The sequence below is a fragment of the Adiantum capillus-veneris genome, chromosome 12 (genome assembly GCF_014529385.1).
Source record: "Adiantum capillus-veneris isolate H3 chromosome 12, ASM1452938v2, whole genome shotgun sequence".
Taxonomy (NCBI): Eukaryota; Viridiplantae; Streptophyta; class Polypodiopsida; order Polypodiales; family Pteridaceae; genus Adiantum; species Adiantum capillus-veneris.
The window spans coordinates 15,478,469-15,488,068 of NC_140942.1; the positions used below are offsets into that span (position 1 = coordinate 15,478,469).

At 41.5% G+C, this 9,600-nt stretch overlaps 1 pseudogene; it reads left to right on the forward strand.

Annotated features, from left to right (window-relative positions):
- LOC147445345 (uncharacterized) overlaps window positions 1–9,330 on the forward strand; it is a 48,583-nt pseudogene extending 39,253 nt beyond the window's left edge.
- Window positions 9,331–9,600: the final 270 nt, after the last annotated feature.

The following is a 9,600-nucleotide window of genomic DNA, read 5'->3' on the forward strand; positions in this document are numbered from 1 at the left end:
CTAAAGACGTTTTGATGAAGATTAAGGAATAACAGATAGTCTCTCTATGAACAGTAAAATAGAGATTTTTATTAATATCAATATTTTATATTTATGTGTTTTAGCTTAAAATGCGTGGGTAGGCTTAAAATAAGTTGAAAAAGTAGTGGAGACCCAAAAATAGATGTTTTATGAGTTGTGACCTAAAAGTTGCGTTTTTACCCAAATAGAGATGTTTTTTGCAATTCTGTCCGCGATGCCTTGTAGACCAGACCTATTTCCGTCGTTTTGAGTACCTGGATTGCTCTGTTTTGAGTTTGTTTGTAGAAGTTATGATGAAAACAAACAGAAGGCAGCAGCAGTGTAGTATACACAGGGAGAGACAGACATACAACATCATACAGTTCTCCCTGCTATCAACCAAGAAGTGGATTGTTTCTTCATGGTAGACTATGGCAATTGAGATTATGAAGGTATACTTGGTGCGAAAATCGTACAGGCTTTTCGAGAAAAAGAAGGATAAAAGCACGACGGGTGGTGCGTTTGGGGATCATTCACAGATCTCCTCTTCTGCGAGTGCGAGTGCGAGTGCGAGTGCGAGTGCGAGTGACAATGCGAGAGCGAATGCGAGTGCGGGTGCGAGTGAGAGTGCGAGTGCGAGTGAGACACTGCATGCAAGCGAACTGAAGCTCGGGGGTGGTCGGGAGGTTCGAGCTCCGTACAACGGAGTGCACCCATATTCAATTTCTCCTCTGTTGTATCAAAACGCTACAAAAATCCATCACTACAAAGATCTCTTTCTCTATCTTTTACTGCCTATCTCTATTATTCTGTTCCTGTCACAGCAAGTAAGCTCTGGACTATTTTCAGTAGGAAAGTAAAAAGGGCCATGCCGCTCAAATGCAATCACTTATGCATGTAACTTGTAGGCCTGTGGAATTTTTTATATGTTTTCACCATATGCAAAGTAAAAAGCCCGTCGCTCCAGGTGGAATCATCGAAATAGTGCAAGGCATTACATTGAGCAAGAATATTCACAATGAGGTTGATAAGCATGGCAGCCTATTGGAGAAACATGTTGTGCTTAGAGGTGCTTTGGTCGATATGTATACCAAATGTGGTGCCCCCACGCAAATTTTGGTTCAGCTCAGTTCACATACCTATGGTGGCCGGCCTTGTGCTCATTGCCTCTCCCAGTTCTTTTCACTACCGTCATCAGACAACTGGGTGAGGAAGGCTTTCCTTTCTATGCCAAACACCTCTTCTTTCACATGCCCTTGTACGCTTGTTCTCATGTGTCTGTCCTGCCCTTCTACATGTTTGGCTTGATCATAGCCCCGCTGGTACTCTTCTCAAGTCATAGCATTGCGAAGGTCATATACAGAGTTTCTAGGCCAGGCTTTGGCTCTCCGTGACCAAACGGGAATCAAGGTAGATGCCATCACTTGCACCATTCTTATATATTATAACCTTCTAAAAGCTGGGAAACTGAAGCTCGCCTTGCAAGAATCTTTTGTAGTGATGCTTAAATAATTGTAAATTCACTCAAGATGTGATCACCTACATCAGCCTAATGGATGCCTTGTTGAAGGCCAAGGAAGTTGACAAGGCTCTTGTCATACTAGTGGCCACAGTGGAGAAGATGGGATGCATCATACATGTGGCTACTTACATCAACCTGATGGATGGAGCGGTCAAGGCCAAGGAAGTCGACAAGGCTCTTGCTGTAGTATTGGCTCAGATAGAGAAGAAAAGTGCATCTTAAATGTGGTCACCTACAACGACCTAATGGATGGCTTGATGAAAGCCCAGGAATGGGGTGCATCCCAAACGGAGAAGAGAGGGTTCATCTTAAGCATGGTCACTTACAACAACCTAATGGATGGCTTGATGAAAGCCCAAGAAGGCTCTTGTCGTATTAGCTCAGATGGAGAGGAGGGGGTGCTAATGGTAGAAATCAGAGAAGCTATGATGATGAGATCGCAGCAGACATGATTGATACATTGATGGGAACCAGGGTAGACGTGGTCAAGATGATAGCAGAAGTGAATACGACAATCGACATGATGGCCATCACATTAGACATGAGAAACACGACAATGACAATTGCCATGCTGACCATGCTAGCCAAAATTGCAAAAGATCTAAAGATGATGATGACGACAATGGGCACCTATCCCAAAGAGTGTAAGTTTGGAGAGAGAGACCTTGAGCTTGAACTTACCATCAGTGTGGTATCGTTGGTATATTGTATAAGGTGTGAGCTTTGTCCTAGTGTCCTAGAGTATGAGTCAAGGAGAAGAAAGATGGAATTATCCCACGTGCAGTGGTGCAAGGTTGTAGAGCTACTTAAAGCTCATTTCATGAATGAATAAAACAAGTCTATTTTGCATTACATCTCCCTTGTTTATGGTGAGCTTTTCATGGCTTTGCAAATACTCAAGATCGTGCTTATGAGTCCAAGTTAATTAATCTTGGATCCTAATTTGCTTGAGTGATAATCTAGTCAACACATACTCACATGTGTGGACGATGCTTCTCTTTCATCCACCATAGCTAGCACGATCTCATTCCCATCAAGTGGTATCAGAGCTCCAAGTTATGCTATCCAGGATTGTTGTTATAATTTTATGTTTTAGTGATTAGCATTTGCTAATTAACATTCTCTAATCTTTATTTGCACTAGCTTAAGAATCCCAATCCCTAACAATCACTTGGGCAAGATCATGCTCCACTACCCTTTGCTTAGGTGAGGAGGATTCAATGAAGATGTGATTTCATTCCATCCCTCTTGGTTTGGTCTTTACATTCATCATCTTTGCCATTACTAGCAATTTCTTGTCTACAATCGCTACTCCTTCTGAGTTCTTCTTCTTTTATCAATCTAGCAGCTCAAGGTCAAGCTCCCTTCATGATCTCTGTCTTGGTAAGAGTCATGAATGGGAGCATATCCATTGTATCTATGCTTGCAATCATGATGTTGTCCAAGATTCCTTTGATTCCCACCCATATGATCCCCTTGATATAGATCACATTCACTTGTGCTATCATCTCGACCATGTCAATTGCGATAACCATCATGCCTCGATCATGTATGTTGTGATCATCATATCTTCTTCCATTTCTGCCAGCATGGCAATCATTTTTGTCTCCATCACTCTGTCACTCACGTCCACTATGATGACCATCTACGTCTCTTTTGAAATCTCCACCATCTTCGTCACATTCACTTCTTTCCTATCATGCTAAAAATGCGATTTCTATTGCTACGTCGATGATGTCTAGTGAAATCTCCACATAAACTCGTACTCTCTAGTTGGGCACTCCCTGAAGTTTTGTTGAATCTGTCGTTTTGTCAGCCCACATGCTCTCTCTCTCTCTCTCTCTCTCTCTCTCTCTCTCTCTCTCTCTCTCTCTCTCTCTCTCTCTCTCTCTCTCTCTCTCTCTCTCTCTCTCTCTCTCTCTCTCTCTCTCTCTCTCTCTCTCTCTCTCCCCTTTGCTCTCCCCTAAGCAATAAGTATGTCAAACATAACTAGAAGTATTAATCTACCTCGTATTGGCATCTTTGTATCAGCTCCTATGCACTATACACTACAATGCAGCTAACAAAGAACTCTAGTTTGTACATGCCCACCACCAATTCACAAGCAAGCAAAACCTAAAAACAATTGATGAGAAATGAAATGCGACCATTGCAGTTATGTTTCACGGGACTCTCTCTTTGCATAAGTGTGTGTGTATGCATCTGTGTGTGTGTGTGTGTGTGTGTGTGTGTGTGTGTGTGTGTGTGTGTGTGTGTGTGATCTCTTAGGATTGTCTTGTGTTTCTCGTGCAATCCCCGTCCACTCCTCTACGTCCAACCATGCTGGCTTTGTAGGGATAAATTTTCCTTGTGTGTCCTCCCTGTACCTATTTGATCCACAATTGGAACATTGTTCCAAATTTGCATACTCATTGTGAAAAAGTATACAATCATTAGGACATGCATGTATTTTGCGATAATCCAATCCCAAATTAGTAAGAAGCTTTTTAGCGGCTGGACGGGTAGGGGGTATGTGATTCCCTTCTGGCAAGATTTGGTCATTGAGAAACCTGTCGTTACATGAACAAGTCAGCCCCTTGATCACATTATTGAACTATAATTTGCACTCTATCATGCTTAGGATACAATATGTTTACCTGAAAAGCTCTGTGATTAAGACGTCATACCGACTGCAAATTAAGCATTGCCAACGCGGTACGGAGAACTGAAATCTTTGCACCACTGTAAAACGGCATGCGTGCAAGACTTTGCATCATCTCACCCTCTTTATCGTTGCTATCATGCCATCGATATGAACGGGATGACTGAGGTTGATCTGCAGTATTGCATTCAATGTTGTCGTCATCTATGTTTTCAATGATGGGCTCCATGTCAAAGAATGCGTCCAACATCTGCTCCATCTCTACTTTTGAAATGCCACATCAGGTATTGGTTGGGAGGACTCAGTCGATGGCTGCTCGTTTGAAAGTCATCTTCTCTGGGATAAAGTTAGAGTAATATCTACTTGCCAAGTTTAACCTTCAGTCTCTAGACCATGAGATTGATAACATAGATCTTGTAGTTGCTCAATCGGAAGGAGACCGTGATTTTGTATGTGTTGGTCGTAGATTTTTTGTTTTTTGAAAGATTTGATGCTTGCAATGCGCACAAGGACACGCCATCCTATCATCCATACTTTAGCTACCAATGATGCAACAAATAATGAAAACACTCTAGTTGTTATAACTTCACACAATTAAGCACATGACAATACATGACAACCTCACATTCTCTAGCTAGGCCCGATCCCCGCACACCTCGGTCTAAAGGTGCACGGAGATTAGGACCACATGGTAATAATCTCGTCTTTATTGGTCAATGACTATATATTAAGGTTCTTGAAGTCTGTGTGCACTTTTGGAAGTCCCATTTGCTGCTAGCTCGAGCTCTAACAATCTCACAATCAACTATTTTTTGTTAGCTCGAGCTCTAACAATCTAATGTCCGATCCCCGCACACCTCGGTCTAGAGGTGCACAGAGATTACGACCACAGGGTCAATGACTATATATTAGTATTTTTTAAGTTTGTGTGCGTCTAGCCTAACCTATAACCTAACCTATAACCAAATTAAACCTAACCTAAAACAAAACCTAATCGAAGTGATCCGTTTGCGTTTTTTGAAGTACATGAGTCATTCTTGAAGTCCATTTGCTATTTTTCGGTAGCTCTAACCTAGCTTATAATCTAACATAACCTATAACCTAAACCTAGCTTAACCTAACCTAACCTATAACCTAAACTTAACCTATAACCTAACCTAACCTAACTGATGTCTGTTTGCATGTTTAGAATTACATGAGTCATCTTCGAAGTCCGTTTGCGTTTTTTCTACTATTCATTTGCCGCTAGCTCTAATCTAACCTATAACCTAACCTAACCTATAACCTAAACCTAACCTAACCTAACCTAGACTAAACCTAAAACTAACCTATAATCTAACCTAATCAAAGTCCGTTTGCGTTTTTAGAAGTCCACAAGTCATCTCCGTTTGGTCTCTAATAGATGGACGTTGTGTTCGGATAGTTAGAACTTATGGTATGGTGTGTAAAGCCGCTTATGGTAGGCTTCTCCAAATTGCATTAGGATAGAAATTAGCCATTTCAATCCACTTAGGGCTAGCCACCTAGGGTTAACGTCTTAGGACTAGTGTTGGTTTAGCCGCTAATAGATGGCTGTATTTTGGAGTGTTAGGGTGCGCTATCTAAAGTTGCCTAGGTTTGGCCGCTCGGAATTGGATTAGTATAGCATTTTTCCATTTCAATCTTCTTAGGGCTAGCCACTTAGGGTTCTATGGATTCTGGTTTGGCCGCTAATAGATGACGCACCATGTTCGGACGGTTAATTAGGGCACACTATGTAAAGCCGCTAAGGTAAAGCGCTCTAAAACATATTAGGTATCGTTAGGCCATTTAGTCTGCTTAGGGATAGCTGATAAGGGTTATCGGCTTTAGATTAGCTACTTTTGTTTTGGCCGCTAATACATTACTATATTTGGAGCGTTAGGGTAGGCTAAGTAAATCCGCTTAATTAGGTTTGGCAACTTTTGATTTGGTCGCTCCAAATCCAATTAGTGTAGCGTTTGGCCATTTCAATCTGCTAATAGGGTTAGAGGGTTATGGTTTAGACGCTGGTAGATGGTCGTGTTTGGACGTTTCAACAATAAGTGTTTGAATTAACATAAAAGTATATAAGTTCTAACTGTCTGAACACAACGTCCATCTATAACCTAAACATGAGTTAACTTAACATATAATGTAACCTAACTTTTTACGTACAACCTATAACTTAACCTAACCTAACTTGTTGCCTAAACTTGTCCTATAATCTTGCTAACCTATCCTATAACCTACAACCTAACTTATAACTTAATTTAACCTTTAATTTAAACCTAATGTAGAACCTAACCTATAAGCTAACCTAACATAATTAACGTCCTATAAGCTAACCCAACCTAGCCTAACCTAACATAACTTAACATATAACCTGTATCTACCCTAACCTAACATATAACCTAAACAAAACCTAACCATAAACTAAAACCTAAACCTCATCAATCGCATAGTTTCAAAAACGACATAATTAAAAAGGAAATTTCTTCAAAACACGATGTTTTCATAAACCAAAACGGAATTTTTCCTAATGCAAAACGAATTTTCACAACACAAACCATAATTTCTTTTAAAGCATTGAAAGTTTAAAGCATGAATTTTTTTTTTATCAATATACATTTTAATTTAAATAAATTTAATATGCATTAAAAGTTCAAGCACTTACATGCGGCCTATTTGAGCAAGAAAAGGTGTTGTAAACATCCTCAAACCTACAAAAACGCGCACACACACCACGTTAAACCCTAAACCCAAAACCTACAAGTAAACTTTAAAACAATCTCACCTTAGTGCTATGGAGTAGTCTAGGAGCAAGATTAGCACCTCCGACAACTTGTTTTGCACCAGATCTGTAAGAGGTGAGGAGGAAGAGAGCGAGATAAAAGGCGCAAGAATAAGAGAAATGCACAGGAAAAGCCCGTGGGTCCGTTTTTTGTAGGGTCTGACGGTACAAAAATCGATAAAGGAATCGGAACAGGCATCAGTACACGCGTCGAAAAGTGCATTGGAACAGCGTCCAAAGATACATCGGAACAACCATCGGAAATTGAAAAGTGAATTTTTTAAAAAACCGCATCTCCCTCCATACTGACCTACACATATACGGATGCCCGCCATTGACGATGGTAATTTGGCGTCGGAATTTAAGTGACCACATGTAGTGATTGCCTTAGTCGATATGTATGCCAAATGTGGTGTGCTTGTGAAAGCACAAAAAATGCTTGAGGAGTTTCTTGTCTGGAATGTCGTCTCTTGGAATGCACTGATTGCAGGATATCTGCAACTCGAGCATGACTAGAAATCTCTAGGCTTTTGGGAAGCTCCAAGTGGCTCTAAGGGCGGGCAAAGCGGCTCTTTGATGGGTTAGAGGTGGAAAGCAGAAGGTGGGGCTGACTGCGAGGAATGAGAGGTATATCTAGTGGCAATTCTAGCAGGCAACAGACACAAGTTTGAGGGCCAACGTTGGGGTTCCAGAATAGGGGTTGAGATGAGGCTAGGGGCAATAGGGATCACAAGGGTTGGATTGGTCACTAGACCGCACAAAGGTATACTAGCCAATGTGGGCCTGATGAAAGGAAGGGTTGTTGGATGACCTCCCTACCCAGGATGTTGTCTCTTGGAGCGAGTTGATTGTGTGATATTGCCAACATGGATGTGGCAAGTAAGCTCTCGACTATTTTCAGTAGGAAAGTAAAAAGGGCCATGCCGCTCAAATGCAATCACCTATGCATGTAACTTGTAGGCCTGTGGAATTTTGTATATGTTTTCACCATATGCAAAGTAAAAAGCCCGTCTCTCCAGGTGCAATCATCGAAATAGTGCAAGGCATTACATTGAGCAAGAATATTCACAATGAGGTTGATAAGCATGGCGGCCTATTGGAGAAACATGTTGTGCTTAGAGGTGCTTTGGTCGATATGTATACCAAATGTGCTGCCCCCACGCAAATTTTGGTTCAGCTCAGCCCACATACTTGTGGTGGCCGGCCTTGTGCTCATTGCCTCTCCCACTTCTTTTCACTACCGTCATTAGACAACTGGGTGAGGAAGGCTTTCCTTTGTATGCCAAACACCTCTTCTTTCACATGCCCTTGTAGGCTTGTTGTCGTGTGGCTGTCCTGCCCTTCTATATGTCATGCTTGATCATAGCCCCGCTGGTACTCTTCTCAAGTCATAGCATTGCGAAGGTCATATACAGAGTTTCTAGGCCAAGCTTTGGCTCTCCTTGACCAAACGGGAATCAAGGTAGATGCCATCAGTTGCACCATTCTTATATATTATAACCTTCTAAAAGCTAGGAAACTGAAGCTCGCCTTTCAATTTTTATTCTCTCTGGTGCATCACTACAGAGGAATGAAGACCATATTCGGCATTCCCAAAGGCTAATTAAGTTGGCAAGAATATTTTTGTAGTGATGCTTAAATAATTTAAAATTCACTCAAGATGTGATCACCTACATCAGCCTAATGGATGCCTTGTTGAAGGCCAAGGAAGTTGACAAGGCTCTTGTCATACTGGTGGCCACAGTGGAGAAGATGGGATGCATCATAGATGTGGTTACTTACATCAACCTAATGGATGGCGTGGTGAAGGCCAAGGAAGTCGACAAGGCTCTTGCTGTAGTATTGGCTCAGATAGAGAAGAAAAGTGCATCTTAAACGTGGTCACCTACAACGACCTAATGGATGGCTTGATGAAAGCCCAGGAATAAGGTGCATCCCAGATGGAGAAGAGAGGTAGCATCTTAAGCATGGTCACTTACAACAACCTACTGGATTGCTTGATGAAACAGCCGAAGAAGGGGGTGCATCCCAAACATGCTCACCTACAACAGCCTGATGGATGGCCAAATGAATAACAAAGAAGTCAAAATGGCTCTTGTCGTATTAGCTTAGATGGAGAGGAGGGGGTGCTATTAGTAGAAATCAGAGAATCTATGATGATGAGATCGCAGCAGACATGATTGATGCATTGATGGGAACCAGGGTAGACATGGTCAAGATGATAGCAGAAGTGAATACGACAATCGACATGATGGCCATCACATTAGACATGAGAAACACGATAATGACAATCGCCATGCTGACCATGCTAGCCAAAATTGCAAAATATCTATAGATGATGATGACGACAATGGGCACCTTTCCCAAAGAGTGTAATTCTAGAGAGAGAGACCTTGAGCTTGAACTTACCATCAGTGTGCTATAATTGGTACATTGTATAAGGTGTGAGCTTTGTCCTAGTGTCCTAGAGTATGAGTCATGGAGAAGAAAGATGGAATTATCCCACATGCAGTGGTGCAAGGCTGTAGAGCTACTTAAAGCTCATTTCATGAATGAATAAAACAAGTCTATTTTGCATTACATCTCCCTTGTTTAAATGTGATCTTTTCATGGCTTTGCAAATACTCAAGATCGTGCTTATGAGTC